Raw genomic sequence first — 19,432 nt, 5'->3', positions numbered from 1 at the left:
GTTAAACTCTGTCTCTGCTGGTTTCTCCTTGTTATTTGAGCCCATGTGGTTGATATGGTTAACTTAAGTTAAACAAAGCGGAAGCCGTAGATAGAGAAGTTACACCTTTGTGTACCGTTCATTACTAAGTATATTCAGTTAGGCAAACCAAAAATGCTAACTAAGTTAAGCTATTGTGGCCTACAACAATCTGAGCGCAGCTGCAGACTTTACTTCAATAATTACGTCATTGAGGAAGAGAACTCGAGGAACTCCACTACTCGTACCCCATCTCTAATCCATAAGCTCACAGTTACTGTTCCCACCTGTCGTACACACAAACTGTTAAACGACCATGTCCTTTACTAGGTTACCATATTTTTTGCAGAAGTATTGTTCTCATAGTATACAGTCAGTTATTCAAAATAGGTCAAAATACTTGAGTGAAAAAGTTTCCCAGAAGCACCTGCCCTGACTTGGCGCCCTCCATCCCAGCACCAGGGGTCTTGTGAGGCTGCAGCGCGTGTTGCAACATCGAGTTTTTATTCCCAGGTGATGATGTAAGTGTTGAGGGAAGAGCGAAAAATAATCTTATTCAATTTACATAATGTGTTGACTTTGGAACCGATACGCTTCTGCTGGAAGGAACGCAGGACCTTTTCATTGGCAGCTCTCTCGCTCAACACATTTTAGTGATTAATGCGCTCAAACCCGACTTGAAACATCTGTCCTACTTTTCTCATCTCAGCCGTCTTCTGGTGCTGCAGTTGGCTCACAGTCTCAGTATGGGTTTCTGCACGTCTGCTGTGCTGCGGCTTGGTATTGCCTTCAAAGCCAGGCCAGGTAATGGCACTTTGGCTTTTGTGATGCTGCCACGAGCTCAAAAACTATGAAGAGCTTTTGAAGATTTTGCCGCAGCATTACAACAGTATCTCTTCTGTTTTTATCATACCATCCCAATGGCTTTGGGAGCTCACTGACAGTGGAGCAAATTATGCTCTGATAGCATTGGGTAAAGTGATGCGGTTGTTTTGAAGCCGCCTGACGTGTGGCCTGGCAACCCCGTTCAACCCCCAGGAGTAAAGTGACATCAGCGACCACAAGGCTCCCGTTTGCTTTGCAAAGTGTGCAGGGGGGCTGGGATAAACAGAGGATCTGTTTAGGAAGGCTCAGTGACGCTTTACTAAGTCTCACCTCAAAAACCAGAGTGTTGACTGCTCTCGTATTCCCAGTGCATCTCACACTCTCAAGGAAAAATATGCAGGAGTGGCGCAAGAAAGCCTGAGATGGAGAATGAAAGGGAGAGTGGAAGAAAATGAGACAGTGGGGACTCCAGCTAAAAGGGGGAGAGGGGGGGGGCAGAGTGAAGGAGAAAGAGACGGGGGGTTGGGGGGGAGGTTGCTCTTTGTTAATCCCTCCACATCTGGCTTCTATTAGTATGTGGGGGCCGCTAAAATAATGTTTTTCACCCTACAAGCCTTTCTGTGCTATAAATTACCCACCAGCCACTGTGCCTTCCTCTGACTGAAACTCTTTCAGAGAGCCAGTGTTCGTTTCTCATGCAGTCCACTCAACTCCCCCCCCCCCCCACCCTCCCGCTCTGGTGCCTTTCAGCATTTCAATTTTCAAAACTCCCTCTCTAGTGCAGCTGCAGTTAAATCAGGCATTGCTTCCTGTCAGCCCTCTTCACATCCTGTCTGTACTAACTATGACAGATCTAACATTTAAATATCTCCCTCTGCATGCCTTATGAGTCAATGCATTGTGGCTCATACATAGGCAAGCCCAAGTCAATGAGACTGGCAACAAAACTAATGATTCCACCTAAAGATTGTGCGAGGATAAAACATGTGAGTAATGTACAGAGATCACAGATGGGGCTAATCCTGGCTCAACTTCTGCAGCAGCGGCTTCCAACGTCATCTGGGAGTGAACCTACAAATCAAATGCACATACCAGGCCGGATCTCTTGTAGCTTGTAGTGTACTATAGTGTATGTTAATTCCACTATTTGCCTTCTGAGAGCTGAGCATGAGCATGTTTGTCCTGCCATTATAGCTTTCCATAACTTTGTATAACTCTGTCTAGAGCTGTATGAACTACAGTGTCTTAGCATCAACCACGGCTTCAAATTATACTTTTTTTTTTTGTTGTTTGAATTTCTTTCTTGACCTATCGCAGAGGCCAGATCCGTGGCCCCCTTTCAGTCCCTCGGCGGTGAGACGGTCAGCCACATTTGATCTGTCAGAGGCTCGCCACAACCAGGGGTTAGGCAGAGTTCAATGTGCAGAGGTGCATAAAAGTAAAGTGCATGTATGGAGCTGGAGACATGAGGTCTAATGGCCGGTGAGAGGGCCGGGCCAGGGTCTCAAGGAGGAGGGAGGGAGGGAGGGAGGCTGGTAGAAGGGTTGAAGGGGCGGCAGGTCAGTGCCTCTTCACCAGTAATACCAATTAGATAAATAAGAAGTGACAGCCTGAGGGATGAAAGGGAGAGGATTGACTAATGTGCAAATTCAAGTGGTAACGATGAACTGGGCGAACCTGATTTTATAGCCATTAGGCACCTGTTTCTGGAGGGCATCTGGTCCTGCTGGGAGGGCCAAGACTAACCCAGGTGATCCTGATACCCGGGCACATCTGCTCGGGAAACCAGAGCCATACGGGCTGTATCTCCCTTTGATGGAAGCCTCATCATGAGAGAGATCAAACGAAGTACAGTAAACCAGAAATCTTGCACATCGGCGGGTCACTATAGTATTCACTCTGTTTACTTTTCATGCTGTAGGCCTTCATCAGGTTAGATTAAGATTTTGAGTCTGGGAGATTTATCATTACTTCTCAGTTTGCAGGGATCAAATGGACATCGGACCTGAAGGGCTCTCACGCCTCTCCTCTGCTTGATGAAAATCACCACCTTGAGCTCTGAAACTGGCACCTAACAGGTGCTCTGTGGGCATCACCAGGAGAAAAAACTCTCAGAAGGAGAGAAGCTGAGGTATCATATATCCACTGAGCATGATTAATGTACTGCAATGTGGTAGCGTTTGGCAGCGTCGACTCCACTTTTGATTGTTTGAAGTCGTCCTGAGAAACAACAGGATCATGTGATCCTATAGAGAGGAACGTACTGAAACATTTCAGCAGGGCGAAATTCAAGCTGGTCACGGCCTATCATCTGGACGGAGCGCATGTCATCTCTGTGCGGGTACCCATTGTGTCAACGGGCCCTCTGCCACATACTTCCATGTGCCCCCCTGTCTCTTCCGTCTGTCTCTCCATTACTCCATCCCATAATTACCTTCTGCACTTCACTCAGTGAACCCAATCCCTCCTTTGCCTGTCTGCCAATTCCTCAGATGTTCAGAGAGAGCCATGTCATTAGCCCGCTGAGAAGGGCTGGCCAGAGGATTCACTGTCTGGACTGTTCTTACAGAGCCGTCTGGTTCGGTCCCACAGCCTGAGTGTCTGTTTTCACAAATCAAATTTAACACTGGCCTCCAAAACAACTTTCTGACTTTCTGATTTATTATGCATGGGTTACATTTCTGTGGTCTGATTATCTCACATTGGAAAACTGCCGTTGCTAAGGCTGTCTGCTTCCACGATGCCTGCTCATCCTCAGGCTCTTTGGTTTATCTCGGCTTAGCGCGAGAATGTCGAGATAAGAGATGAGTAACCAGATAGACAGTGCGACTGCTGAGGTTGCAAATGAGAGCTGTCTCTGCAGGGAGGGAGCCTTGAATTCCAGCATGGGAACATCCCAATCTATCCTGTAAAAAGGTGATGAAAGAACAGAGACAAACATCCTTTCAAAGAAAAAGTTCTATGTATGTCAACAAAGCTCAGGATACTAAAAGCAGCGTCATTTTTCTGTCATGATCCATGGGATTATTTGTATGGAGGTGGGGTGTTTCGGGGGGTATGAACAGGGGAGACTATTCCTCCATGCAGGGGTCTAAAATATCAAAGCCAGAGGGCCGTGGGGAGGATGGAGAGGGTGGATGCAGCAGGAGGGTTTCAGGGTTGGTGGGGGTTGGCTTTTGTTCCAACCCCTCCACCAGGATCCCCTGAAAAGATCACCGAGCAGGCTGATTTGTCACGGCTCCGAGCTCTCCCCTCTGATTGGTTACGGCGGCCCAGCAGATGTTGGAGCTGCAGCAGGGGGTTCGAATGATTCCAGATCCTCGCTCTCACACCGCGGGACGGTCTCACAGCACCAGCAGCTCCCCACACACACAACCTGCTGAAGTTGGGGCCCACGGACTCACAACAAACACCACTCGCTCGGGTGACTCTCAATGACTGACACACTCTCACCGATGTTCACTTCAGCTCCTTTACATCGAGGATGAACAGAAATGCTTCCCTCTGAACTATGTTTGCTTCTGAAATTCATTCTTATTGTTAAATGACCGTGTGTGAATCCACTTTGAGGTGCTATTGACAAACTTAACATCTAGTCATGGGGTCACAGCTTTACTCAAGTGCTTACAGAGCTACTGCTTCTTTTTTTTTTTTTTTTTTTTACTTTTATTCACCAAAACGTGCATAAATATACTCACAATAAAAAAAAGAGATATGAACAAGAGGGGAACTGTGGTACGATACAGTTTTGCAAGCAGATTTAGACAAAAACAAACAAAACAAAAGGAAAAGGGTCAGTAAATAAAATGAATGAATTAGAAAGAGGGACAAAATAAGCAAATGAGCAAACAGGACAAAGAAAAACATGGGGACAGTATAGTAACAAAATGATGTAAAATAAAACTGGTGGGATAGATTGTACACATGGTGACGATTTTTGGTGTTTTTGTTTTGTTTTCCACTTTGTATGGGTGCTAACATGATGATTGCCAAATACAGACTGTTTGTAAATTATATTAAAATTGTTGTGCTAATTTCCTCTATCCTCCTCGTTTCCCTGCCTGGTTCTGCTGTGGCATCAACTCAGTAGCAGAGCTACTGTTTCTGATATTAACCGACTTGTTTCTCCAAACTTAACTAGAATTGATTAATTAGAAATAAGATGTGACACGTGTTGTTCATGTCAGAAACTCTTGTGATCTAATGTAAAGAGTTAAACTTCTTTACCCCCAAATAAAGTTTCATTATCACAACCATCTTTTCAGTCTGGTTCAGGTCTGCTTGAATATTTTCCACTACCAGAGCTAACTGCCCGAGATAAAAGGAAAAGGATGCCTCAAGCTTAATATTCCATCAACCCCCTTTAAGTGAACTAATTAGCGTGATCAGTGGGATTACTCGTCTGCGTGTCATTTGAGTGATTCTGTTTCCCGTCCTGATAGCTCTGCAGCTCTTTATCCCTATCTTTAGCTCCTCTGCTTCAGCAGATAAGAGCACAGCGTGTCCACATTGGTCTTGTGATGCAGAGTCCAACCTACTGAAGCTTCAGCATGGAAAAAGGCAATGGGCTCGGCAATTTGGTCAGGAATTGTAATTGCTCTCTGCTCTGCATCAACGGGCTGATGCTAGCCGGAGGGTCTGGGTCCAATACAAATCCTTTCTGGCAGAGTTGAAGCGGCAGATATGCTATCTGGAAAAATCTGCCGGGTCTGGAGCTGAAAACAGTTCCCATACTGTCCCTCCTCGGCTTGGCCGGGGCTGCAGAGTAAACGGCCATTTGGATCGTATTCTGCCTTTCCCTTGTCTCTTCCCGACATGTGTTTTTATACACAACAACAACAAACACAAAAAAGATCAGAATAAAGATTTAAAACAATGGCAACGCTGACAATAAAGCAACAAAAATTTAATTCAATTTGTGATATATTGACCTGGAACAAATCTAAAACAAACTTGAATCATCAGTCCTAGGTTAAATCAGGCCATGTCTTACAAATCTCTACAAAACTCTTTTCATTTCTTTTTCCGGATGTCTAATAAAAAGATCAGATTTAGTTTCTGGTTTCATCAACTAGGATACACGTTTACAGTTCTGGCAGGGGCTCATAAGTAAGAGTGAGCATGTCAGGGTGCGCGTGGTTCACACACAACAGAAATCAGAACATTTGGAAAGCAAAGAGACAATGTTTAAAAGAAGAAGAAAAAAAGAGATTCATGGGTCAATTTAAATCATTGCATTTCCTTATACAGACATAAAACAGATGTAAGGCGATCCTGATGGCAAAGGTTTTACTGACAATAAGGCCAGGCAAGCTGAAAACCTTTGAGCCTGAGTCTGGACAACTGCCATCCAAAATGAAGAGCAGCAGTACAGTTTGGCAGGATATTCTCATGACTACACAAGGTGTGTTCATCAGAACCAAACAGCAACATCCCAGAGGCCCCCCCCCCCCCCCAGATCCGGGGCCTTATATGAGTTTAAGGTTGATTTAAGATATGAAGTTTGTTTTGTGTTATTTCTCTGCATGGCATATTTGCTGCTTTACTTACTTGGATCAAAACGTCTCTGTGTTTCTTCCACATTATGCTGCATGGTTTTAATTTCCCTGCTGTTATACAAGCCCTGCAGAGACCAGCGGTTAATGCTGAGTGACTTCAAGCAGAAGGTGCACACAGGAAGGACTTTCTGATTGATTGAAATAATGAACAGTTCAGATTGTCAATGTTAAAGCCAACGGGTCAAAGGGCAATGCTTCTCCCTCAACAGACAGGAGTTGTCTTATCCTCTCGGAATCAGCTCACCGCGGCTCCGATGCGTGTGCAAGCTTCCTCTCTTTGAAGCTCGGTGCTCCCGTAGGTAAAGCATGGCGTGACTCAAGTCGAACAGGGTGAGGAGACCTATGGGGGGGGGGGATGTTCTGGTTGTGGTTATCGGAGCGCTATGCTGGCATCCAGGCAGCACAGCATGTTAGAGAGATAACAGGCCTTCAAGAGGGGGAGCGGCAGAGAAAAAAAAGAGTCAGACCATCCACCTTTTAATACAATGTGACCGGGCCTCCACCCCGGGTCGCGGACAATTGAAGTCTGAGCCAGTAATGCACATCTGTGCCTTATTTTATTGCTGTTCCATTTTGCTTTGGTATGTGCAGCGGGCAACAAACAAAGCACAGTTCCACCTTGTTCCCATATCCCTGACTGCCCCCCCCCCTCCCCCCTCCCCTCCCTCCACTGCCTTCCTCTCTCCCCCCATGTGGAGACCCATTTGGACACACATAGGCATGCATTACAGAGAATGCAAAGGTACAGATCTTATATTGAAGCAGCATTCCAGCGAAGCCCCCACAGGGTAGATGACAGGGTTTTACTTAAAAGAAAAAAGGCATGCAGGGGGAGACTTCAAGTCTGAAGAGGATATTAGAAAAATACATTGGAAAAAGTCGCCCCTGGCAATTTTTTTTTTCACTTTCAGAAACAATTTTGTACCTTTCCTTCAGAGGGAAAAGTGTGTTCAGTGTAGAGGGGGCAGGAGGAAGGGAGGGATGCTGTTTTTTTTTTTTGCGTAGGTCTGAAGTGCAAAGGACGTAATGAAAACCAACTGGCAGGCCGTCACTATCTATCTATCCTGCTGCAGGAGTGCATTGACATGGAGAGGAAAAACAGGCCCTTTCCTAATCCAGCCAGGCCTGCACTTCTCTTTTTCTTTCCCCCCTTTTCCTCTCTCTCATTGTATTTCATTTTCAAGACAGAAAACAGCTCTCCAACTCAGATAATGTTTTCACAAAACAAGAGAACGACTCACAAACTGGAAGATGAAACGCACTGATGTCCAACTTTCCTCAGGTTATGATTGTCTTTGTCTGAGACTAAACTTTTTACTGAATATTCACTGAAAATTTTCAACTTTTATCTAATCTGATCTCTATCTAAGTATGAGCTCTAATCCCCCATACAAAATGTAGATGTCTTGAATCCTCCTTTTTGATTTTGCTTTTTTTTTTTAAATGCATTTGAAGCAGGTTGGCTATGTGGCCCTGAATGCAGAGAATCAGTAAAACATAAACCAGCCCCGCAGTTTTGCTGCGTCCCACCTGGCTGCATAGTGAAAGCGTTCTTTGGTTGGAATTCAAAGGTTTTCCTGCAGCGGGGGGTTCAGTCTGCAGGTTGATAACACGCTGAAGGGAGCTCTTTCACACTCAAACTGCTTCCTAATCCACACTGCGCCAGCCAAACCAACAAACCCAATATTAGTTTTCCTGCAGCTGGCGGGTCAGAGTCATAAATGTGGGCATGTTTGATTGATTGTGAGGATGCCTCTTTATCTGTGGACTTTAAAAAAAAAAAAAACTGTGACTCAGAGTTTATATTTGGAAAAGCCATAAAGTTTATTTTGGAGAAGGATAATAATAAGTCCTAATTATTTCAATTAGTGATTAAAAAGTAGTTCAATGTATTATTTTGTCTTCAATAAAGCAAAAAGCTGGTTAAAGCAGCCATGGGGGACTGGAGTGATATCAGCAAATGATTTCAACTTCTGCTAGCTAGCAGCTGGCTGTCAGGTGTACAGTAGCTAACTTCAGCCCGAGCACACACAGCACATGACAGTAGTAGCTTCTTTTTAGCTCATGATGCTAACTTAAACTTTAAATATGGCTCATAACAAACTGTCCTCTGTATCATCCACTTTAGCGCCATCATTATCAAACATCTGTGCCAACACATTGTCTCTACCACCAATAGCAATTAGCATTCATGCTAGAAGTACTGTTCCAACATAGTTCAAAAATCTTTGCTATTTGAACCAGCTGACTAGAAAAAACATCTTGTATTTCACATAAATAATATCACACTTGTATCAACGCCATAAGACTACAAACCGTTAATGCATGCTAATGTTGTCCCATAAATGTAATTAGACACAAGCAAAAATACAAAGTAATAATTTAAATCATACAATTAACAGCAGAGGCCGTCTTTAACCGCATCAATAGAACATCATATTTAGTTTTTCATTAGTATGAATATGACAGTAAGAACATTTATTTATAAGGTTATTGAACTGAGATGTTGGATTGTGAATTTGCAAAGTCTGCAAAAGCCAAAATTGATTTTAAAACATCTGAGCCACTGTAAAGCTTCAACGCTCCACAAACTTCAATCAACATGATATTTAAACTCTTCGTTTTTTATGATTAATAATAATTATGAAAACATCAGAAAAGGTACTTGATGCAGTGAGAGGAAGCACAGAGGAGCCTGTGGTTGTTATGAAACGTTTATGGCTGCTGCTCTGCAGTTAAACGTTTGTTAACACCCCATCTACCCTTACCCTAATCATCAGTCATTAGTAAAGTGCAACAGGCTCCTCTCATTAAGCTGCCCAGGCTGACAGGTAGAGAGAGCCTTTCATTCTCTGCCCGTTTATTATTGCCTTCTTTAATGAGCACTTAGGCCCATCACCTCCACTCGGTGATTTATAGCGTTTTCAGCAGAGATCAGAAGCGCGGGCCTGTTGCGCGCCTCTGAAGCCGGCAGTCTTTCCTGACACCCCAGGCCCGGCCTGGGCAGCGGGGAGACACAGCTGGGCCCAACATGGCAAGAGGTGTGAACTCCCCGGGCTTAATGAGCTGATGGGAGAGGTGGATTACAGACGGGGTCAGAGGTGACGGGACCTAGGGATGCAGAGCCTGGTCTTAATATCCATGAGGCAGATTAAACCAGAAGAGATTTAGTCCACAGTCTCTGAGAAGTGCTCAAAACTAAAAACGTGGGACATGTTTAAAAGTGACCTGTGTGTATAAATCTCTGCAAACATCTGCAAACATCTACAATGACCTCTGCAGGATTCTAATGTGCATCATATTGTTGTTGGGACTGTAAATGGATTCCTCGCCCCAAAAAGAAAACTCATTCATTTCCTCCCTGACCTTCATTTCCATAATGCATAAACATTTTCCAAAATAATTTCTCTAAACAAACAAGCAGCATAATCGATGTCCTCTGCAGTGAAAGGATTGCACTGTTGGGTTCGGGAAGGCCAGTGTTTATCTCATTATCTCCTAAGTTCCCCTGACTTGACAGCCCTCTGATTACGAACAGACTGTACAGTAGCAGAAGAGCCTCTCATTAGAGTAAATATATGTGTGCAGCCGCAGCGTAATCAGCGAGCAGAGCATGGGGCAGTTATTAAAAGTTCATATTATGCGGAGCAGGCTGCTAGGAGAAAGTCGAACACAAGTTTGTTTGTTTGTTTTAAGATGATCTTGGTGTGATTTATTCTTATTAAGTGGGAAGTATATTTGAGTTTAAGATGTGCTATTCTCAGTGAGGTCATGAAACAGAGTCTCTGTGTGTGCATGACAGCCACATAAAAACTGATGTAATGTGTCTTCTTAAACTAATACTGATACAAGAAGGCACATTATGGAATCTACACCTACATACCCAAACATCTATCATTTAAAAACTGTCTTCATTCATGACTGCTGTTAGCTACACTCCTCTCCTTTTAACATCAGAACAGTCAATGTCTAATCCTCATCACACACAGTCATCACATTCACAGCTGCACATTTACTAAAGATCAAACTTTAACACACTATATTCAGACATAACATGCAAGCATCGAAGCTCCACCTTAAAGACTTTCACTGTTCTTTTTTTTTGCAGATTAGGTGCATTGTAGTGAAAAGTATTTGAAGTTGTGATGTGATGCATAAAGAAAAGGAAGCTGCTCTGATTTAGCTCCAGCAATGACCAGAAGAATTACAAAAACAGATGGAAAATATTGCGTCTCAAAGTGAGTGAATGAGCTGGAGGCTGACCCATCAAACTGTGAATGTCACATGAAGCTTGTTCTGACAGAGATGGGGATGAAGGGGAAATGATTCCTGAGAGGTTCGGGTCACGACGCTCTTCTGCTGCGTTGAGCCTGACAGGAGATCTTTACCCATGAGCACCCTGGGCTGAGATCGTTCATTATTCACGGAGTCAGGAGGCTGGTACTCACTGTACTAGTGTCTGCATCAGAAATACCTCAATTGGTTCCATGATGATTCCCTCAATATTCACAGAGGTGAACCTGAGCTGCCTGACTGTTCCCTCTTGTGCCATTAATATCAACACAGGAGATTTCACCTGCTCTGTCTGGATTTCAGCCAATTTGTACTGGATGATCAATTTCATTCATCTTTATGGCGATACAGCAATGTTTACAAATGTCAAAAGTCTGAGAAAACTTTTCTTTGAGTTATTTTTCCCTCTCTCTCTCTCTGCAGGACTTAAATATCATCAAGAATGACAGCTGTTTGAACATTGGAAGATTTGTTTGGATCCGAAACGCAAGCTTCACCTCTGAACTAACCAGAACAATTACAAGAGATGAAATTTGACAAGTTGACCTCACAAATACCTCGTAGCAAAAAATAAACCAGAGATAAGCAAAAAAAAAAAAATTGTTCACCATTTGAACCACAAAAGAGTGGTTCAGCCTCAGTAATTCTGTCTTTGCAAACATTGGCGAGGTCTGCAGCAATTGAAGCCATATTCCATGCTTCAATTAGGTTAAGCCCCAAATGTTTCATGTGTGGACTTACTCACCACATCTAATTTAGCCAATTCACTGCACTCCATTTCATTTTGAGTATACACCTCTGCAGTGACCTCGGTTCATCGGGCCATGGAGGCAGAACGAGAGGAGGAAGTCCAGCGAGCTCATGCTGCGCTGGGACATTAACTCTTAGAGCACACAGGCCATGAAATATATGCCTCTTTAGAGAGGGCTTTATATTTGCCTTTAACAGGGCTGTAAACTGCCTCTCAGTGCCCCTGATCAGGAGACCACAGGCACAGTGACACCCGCTTCATCAGCTGTAACACACCATGGCTCACCTTCCATTGTCCATCACACTGCTGAACAAACGGGATACAGGAAGTAGATATGAAAACTCAAAAAGTCCCCACAATTCTGCGGTTGTGGAGGACTTTTGTCCATGCAAGCCTAATTTGAAACAGGGGGCCGTTTCAGACAGCTCTATCGGGCTCCCACTTGTCTTTCCAGCTGTCCCCTGAGAGCTGCGATTTATGGAGCAGAGAGGGGAGCGCTGCCTGCAGGATGGAGCAGATTGTTCACGGATCTAACTTGTCTCTCTGGCATGAGGGGGAAGACAGGCAGAGCCGGGTGAGATAGCATGAAAAAAAACAGATCGTTATGAAGACATCAGTGTCTTCAGCTCACATCTGCCCAAGATTTCCCAGCAGCCTCTCCTGTTCCGGGAGTAAAAGTCTCTCTGTGCACACAAATGTACACACGCTGTCTTATGTTTACTCTTGCTACATTTTCCTGTGGCTCCATGGTGATTATCTGCCGATACTCTGCAGTGATTGTGTGCATGGACCCTGGTCGGGGCTGTAAGGCTCCACATTAAAAATCGGAAGAGAGATTTATGTTATCTTCCTAGGTGTGTTTGATCAATTCAAAGCACAGACATAAGTGATAGTTCTCTTGCAATGAGGGCATGGTCCCGGAAAAAAGGATGAGGGCAGCAGACACTCTCTATCACACCCTGACATCCCGGCTTCGGTTTCAAATTCTGTTTTGTCAAAATCTAATCTCTGCATCTCGCTCAAATCCCCGAAAACAAACAAAGCATGACAGCATGATGAAATATCCCCCAGAGGATTTTACTGTAGCACTTTGGCCCTCTGCTGATTCCAAAGTGCTCTGTTTGTGGATTATTTTGGCACCTGTGGGAATGCCAATAATCTCCAAAGGCCACAGAGAGATAAGTTTAAATATCCAAAAATGTTGTGCATGCGCTCTTCTCAAGGTTGACAAATGTGCTCTGCAAAAAGCTGCGTTCAGGAATGTCTGCTGACAGCTTCACGACCTTGTCTAAAACATACTGATGGATGGTGTCCTTCTTGTCAGTGCCAGCTGCTAGATGTTTGTGCATTTGCATTTTGACATCTATATCTAAAGGTCTGTGTGCGTGTCCATGTGTGTGTGCGCGCGCGTTTGTGTGTGTCTGTGTGTGTTAAGATGGGAGCATTACCAGATACCATGTCCTTGTCCCTGACCTCAAATATTTAATGCATTCCAAAAACCTGAACACATCCAAAGCTTTAAAGTGGACATATTTTTTCTCTCAGCTGTAAAAAAAGCATTTTATTACTTACACCCTGATGGAGGTACACATAGTTTGAACTTTAAAGTTTATATTTTGACCACTAACATGCCTTTCTAAATAAAGAACTTAAATACACCTTATTGTTTTAATATTTTTTTTATAGTTATCAGGATTTATCAATCATGCAGTTGTTTTTATATACACAAAAGAACCTTAAAGGAAAAGTTAAGACTTGTTTCATGTAGTTCTAAAAGCTTCTAATTAAGACCAATAAAAATGGGTGTATGCTTTATACTTGCAGACTTTGTCTTTGTTTTTCAACAAACTGTTTTTATTTGCCGAAAGGCATAGAACCCTAAAGCGGACATTCAGCCATGCATTTCGCTTAACTCCATTTTCCTGTGATTATGAATATTTTCTGGCAGTTTTCTTAAGATCCCGACTTATTTCTCTCTTTATCTCGAGGTATCAACACTGGTTGTCCCATGATTACAACTTAATTTCCAGAGGACTCAAGGAAACCACTAAAATGAACCCGTGATCAGGAGAATCCAGAATTGTGACGGAGAGAAATGAGTTGAGGTCTGCAGAATTAAAATGTTATTAACTTGTTATCACAGGTAATGCTGCTTGATTATGGCAAAAATCATAAAAAAAACTAATTCTTAACTTAATGCAGAGCAATTATTTTATCTCTTTGTTTGTAGCAAAGAAATGTCTTACAATGAACAGATCCACAGGTAAGTGTAAGTTATAGTGCATTGAGCATTAATGTAGATTAATTACATATGAAAGTGATGAGCGCTGGCTTCTTATATTTTTAAATACACTGTTTAATGATTTTGAAGACTAAAATTGATCCTAAATAACTTAAATAAAAGCTGCAAGTTAACCATTCAATCTTAGTCACATTCATGAATTTAAACAAACAAATGCATCATGGTTCATCTCATTGTATCAACCGTCATATTCAACTCTTACACACTGAATGGTGTCCCATGCAGATCATATAGTGACCTGAGTCTGCGCACAATAAAAGGAACCCCACATGCACTGCTTGCACCACAACACAATGAAGAGAGCTCATAGAAAAGTCGGTACAGAAGTTAGTTGGTAGAGAAAAAGAAACATGCTGAATGTGGGACTCTGTTCGTGTGTGTGGAGGTTATATGACCAGACGGGCTGCGAGTGAAAGAGAGTGTGGTGACCTGTAACAGCTCCATGACTCCAGTCTGGGGCTTTAAAATCCACACGCCGGGGTCCTGGATTGAACCCACAGCAGCCTCACTTCAGTATAGACGAGGGCCGCCCCCAATGGGAAACTGATTGTTTATTTAACTACTGTTTTATGGAATACCTAGTGACAGGAAGTCCTTAAAACAGCAGCAGTTACTATTTATATAGTCCCCTTTTTGGAGTAAACACACCCGCTCGCCCCTCCTCCCTCCAGCGGACACCCTGCCGTTGAGGAATGCACCTCATTCACAAGCTGGTGGCCATCTTGGAAGCTTGCCTCTCACTTCCTGTTTCCATGGATACACTCCAGTGCTACGGGAGATGATAAGCACTAGCAGTCCCCGGGTCCTAATCCTCTTCATCTAGCTCATTTTCTACATCACTTCATGCCATTCAGAACGAGCTGCAAGAGCCAGTTAGGTGCAACAAGCGACACATTTTTACGCACATAATCCCCGGAATCACAGACGCTTAAACAAAAGGAAAAAAAAAAGCTGATACGTTTCTTTTATTTTGATTTTCTTTTAGGTCCAGCAGCTAGGAAATCAATCAGTCCAAAGCTGCATTGACTTGAAAACAGACCATGACTCTCTGTGGCTAGGGTTAAGGCTGTGCATGAGTCTGGTATACACATGTTTGTGCGCAGCGATGGGGCAGCTGTATTCTGATCTGCTCCTCCAGCGCTACCTCATAAATCACAAGGTCACCCATGAGCCTGTGGGACCAGAGGAAACATCAGTGTTAAACAGGAATGATAGTTCACTTCAGTCTCTTCCTGCTCCACTAACTCCCCTGATACCCACTACAACCTCCTCCCGAATGCTTCAACATGACAGCTTCACGTCAGGGCCGATCTGCTTGCCGGGGATGAGAGCGGAACAACACGTCCGGACGATTTAGGGATCCATTTTAAAACGGAACTATATGGGGAAGTGATGTAGAGCAGGGACGGAGAGAGCAGGAGAAAAAAAAGCTGTCAAGGCCACGCATCAAGAAGACCCTTCAGAAAAAGGACTGTTGATAGATTTCCTCATATTCTTTTAGAAATATCTGGATTACAGATACTTTCTTTTTTTAGCAAATATTAAAAATACTAATGATGGCTTTTGAACAATAAAATGGAATTTGAAGTTTAGGCATCATTGTACTATTTTACTTTGTGCTTTATTTGGGCTCCTTTCCCTGTTTAACCTGACAGATCCCTTCATTGGTGTCTGAATCTCAAGAATCTTCAAATCAGAGCGGCAAGTCCTTTGATTATTACTCTTTATGTAACCCTAACATTATCCTTTGGTGCACATTGTCACATTTTATACCTTCATTCAGTGAATGAGAATTTGAAATCTTAAGGGTTGAAAAGATGGCATCATAAGTTTGTGTTTTTCTTGCCAGTTATAGAAATCAGAATCAGAATCAGATTTATTGGCCAGGTATGCTTACACACACTAGGAATTTACCTTCGGTGAACTGTGCTCTCTTATGTACAGGTACAACATTAAATAAAAATAAAAAAGCACGAACGCAGTCCCCCACTACCAGAAATTTTGCAGTCGAGATTCCCACATTTAGGGAATTCGCATAGGTCAGCCCTGCTGGAGTGCAATGGCCGGGCCTCGCCATGGGTGAACCACCTTTTTGATCATGGTATCTCCCCTGCCAGGTAAGTATTGAATGGAAAGGTTCTGCAAAATCTTACTGCTCAATGGTTTGCTTCCTGATCTTCCAATGGGGGAGCAGGGTTTATGTGAATTAAAATGTGTTTTTCAGCTGTGACAAACCGAGGCACACCAGTGACAGAGACAGTTGTGATGCGCTGTGCACTTCTCACAGAGGCGATGCTATGAGACAGCAGAAGCTTGAAAGATGGTCAGAGGATGCACAGGGTCACCGCAGAGTCAGGAGGGACACTCGGGATCGTTGTACATGCATGGTGAAGTCCGTGGAGACGTGTGAATAAGTGAGACGTTACAGACTGATGAAATTCCCAGAGAGCCCTCGACGGATAATGTGATCCCATCCCACCACGGTGATGCAGAAACCAGATGGAGAGAGGTGCCTTCAAATTTCTCATTCTCTCTCTCTCTTTTACACATCCATGAACACACACACACAAACGTGATACTTGAACCTACAGAAAGACACACACCCACATACACACTCATTGCACACACCTGTCCAACTATAAGATATACAGCCCTCCAAGGGGAAATCCATTTAGTCTATGTTGTAAAATATTGTGATTTTTCTCACCCTCGTATATATATCTTCGCCTGGACAAAGTTTTCCTTGTCTAATAAAAACTTGTCCTTTTTTTCAAGGTCCTTAGAAAAAGAATGTCCCACTTCATGCTCGAGCACACTGGAAAAATAAAGTTCCTAATCAGGGCACTTAAACCTCAAACTTTTACGTATTCCTTCTACTTACATGGGAAGTCGTTCAAATGCAGTTCCAGTCTGAGGCCTAACAAATAAGCTGTGGTATTCTGTGAATCCACAAACCCTCACTTTGTTCAAACAGAGGGATGGCACTCCTGTTATCTGAAAGTGTCTTTTAATAGCACTGGGAGTCAGGCGTCCCCTGGGCCCCTGCTGACAGAGTCAACACAACCCGGGGCTGCTTTGCAGGTCATAAACACTTTGTTGACAGTGGTCAGAGGCTTATTATCCTCAGAGCAAAGGACGTGAAGCCTGAGGTATACCAACTCCAAACAATCCCAGCCTGTTGATATGGAGTACAAAGCCCTTGTTAGCAGGTCTCCAGCACAATCAGGGCGTCACATATGGAAAGTCTGTGTATTAGAGATTGTGTATGTGTAAAGTGTAACGTCTTGATTTTGTTTTCAGCTTCCTCCAATAAATCACCTTTTATTGGCTAACTGTGTTGTTGTGATGTTTTAATATTTGATCAGGGCAGTTTATGACAAAGGACACAAGCTTCATATCAGTCCAATGTGGGCCAGAGGTCACTGCTGCTTTGTGTTGTTGCTGCTTCTGCTTCTCAGTGAAGCTGCTGCAGCTCAACACAGTGCAGCGCTGGCAGCTCCGCACAGATAAGTGAGTATGTACCCCAGGGGGCCAGAGACAGCCCAGCCCCTCAGTGGATGAGAAGTGTCTGTGCTGTCAGCTTTGGTTCCCAGCGTGGCCTCTCCTCCTCGGCCGCTCCTCCAAGCCCCCCACCCCCCACCCCCCGCTCCCTGGCCCTTTGTGTGTGGACCCTGCTCCCTGTGGACTCGCCGCTCTCCGGCCTTTCACATGCGACTGTGTCCAATCACCCCGCTCTCACCCCCCTCTGAACCCGCAGCCTCTGTCTCCATCTCCAACCAGCTCCTGACCCTGACAACACAAACGGCCATCACTTAAGATGAGGGAAAGTGGATCTCTTGTATTAAAAGGGAAAACGTGTCTGTCGTATGAGACAAAGTGTATGAGAAGTTTGTAAATCATTGGTGTTATCGTGGGCCGACATGCCATTGAGTTGGGTTGCAAGTCTGTGAAAAATTCCATTTGTCTTGTCAATATCCTCCTCCACTATCAGGCCTGCTGTTATTCATGTAAAGTGCATCATTAATAAAAGCTTCCTTCACCGCAATAATCCAATAAGTCTGCAGTTCAGGATGACTAAACCAACCAGTTTGGGTTGCATAGTCACTTTTGTAGAACTACAAGCGATCATAAGTGATTAAGTTTATTAGTTAAACCCTTAAGACTGTTATGATGTATAATATTAGGCCGAGGTGTGAAGGAGTGACTTGACAACGTGAAGAGGAAACAATGAAGAAAGGAAATCAGATGAAAGAAAGAAAAAAAACAGACAGCAACTCCTGAGAGGGAAAAACAGAGTTGAGCCATCCGTCCTTCATCAGTGCCGTCTTCACCGCCTCCTCCGTGTTGTTTTCGCCTCTCCTCCTGTGTCAGAGGTCTGCTGGTTTGTTGGTTTTGGCCCTGAGCGCCTTAAGGCCGGGTCTGGGTCGACCCGGCCTCGGGAGGATTGGATCACACCTTCCACAGCAGTCAGCTGTCAGATGCTGAGCTGCACCTGCTGTCTGAAGCTAGGGTGGGCCCACCGCCGCCGCCGCCGCCTCCTCCACCCGGGCCAACGCTGGAGCACATAATTACTGCCTGAAAGATGATTAGGCTGTTTACTCACGGCCATACGCACAACAGATGACTGTTAGCTCCCTCTGCCCCTCCTCTCTCTGGGATGATGAGGAAATAGCTGCAGCCAACCAACACGCAGACCATCCAACCAACAGGTCTGATGCCAGAAATGACCCATAGCTATTAGCTGTTCAAACATCCCCCCCCCCCCTCCCAAATAACTTTATTCTGTTCAATGGACCCAGTGAGAGCTGGTTTCATTTACTCCGGCACCCAGTGTTAAAAAAGGGAACTGTTTTTATGACTTTGAGGCAGTGTTGGGATTGAGACTGTTTGTGCAGATGAAACTACCACAGCCCGAGAGGGACACACAGAGGGAGATTTACTCTCTTCTATTATAACGTTACGAATAATAAATACAAAACAGGATTTTCATGCTGCCCAGAAATTCTTGAAGAAGTTCCAATATGCAAAATTCAGATGTAATGGCTTGTAAAATCAAAAGTCTGATAAATACAATTATTAAAAATTCATAATATAATACCACCATCAGTTTGTCAGATATGTTCTTATGACATGAATCATTCCTCCTAATGTCCAAATGATGTTTGTTATGTTGGTTAGAGTAGTGTGTTTCTGTAAGTTTAATAAGTGGTGTGTGTGCATGGTGTTAGTGAGCACCTGACGCCTCTAGTGCTCTTTCTTTTTTCATGATCTTCATTAGTTTTCAATAATAGAAATTGTCCTGGTTACCAAACCTGTGAGTGCTCCGATATGTTATCGCGTTATTCAGCGTAATCTGTATTTAAATAAATAATATTCGAGAACAAAACGAGCAGATATCTTGTTTGGTTTACCTTGATGAGCCCTCAACCTGCTGTGATTTAAATGTGCGTAATTAGAGTTCAGGTGGGTTTACCTTTACATCCTGATTCGTTCCTCAGGTGAGTTTGCGCAGAGTGGGAAGGAGGAAGTTTTTTTTTTCTCCCTCTCTCTCTCGTTAGATTGTAAAACTTGTTAATGCACAGTCTATATGGGTAACACCCCCCCCCCTCTCCTCTGTCTCCCTCCCTCCCTCCCTCCCCTCTCCAGGAGCCGTATTGAGCTGTGGGGCTGGGACATTCCTGGTTT

The 19,432-nt window shown here is 43.9% G+C and overlaps 1 non-coding gene across 1 annotated transcript; it reads right to left on the bottom strand.

Annotated features, from left to right (window-relative positions):
* Positions 1-15,708: 15,708 nt before the first annotated feature.
* Positions 15,709-15,872, bottom strand: LOC114921060 (U1 spliceosomal RNA). Its single transcript, XR_003809364.2, has one exon. It is a non-coding gene; the product is annotated as a U1 spliceosomal RNA (small nuclear RNA).
* Positions 15,873-19,432: the final 3,560 nt, after the last annotated feature.

This window comes from Labrus bergylta, chromosome 11 (genome assembly GCF_963930695.1).
Source record: "Labrus bergylta chromosome 11, fLabBer1.1, whole genome shotgun sequence".
Classification (NCBI taxonomy): Eukaryota; Metazoa; Chordata; class Actinopteri; order Labriformes; family Labridae; genus Labrus; species Labrus bergylta.
The sequence above is the reverse complement of the archived record's forward strand: the minus strand, read 5'-3'. Positions and strand labels throughout refer to the sequence as shown.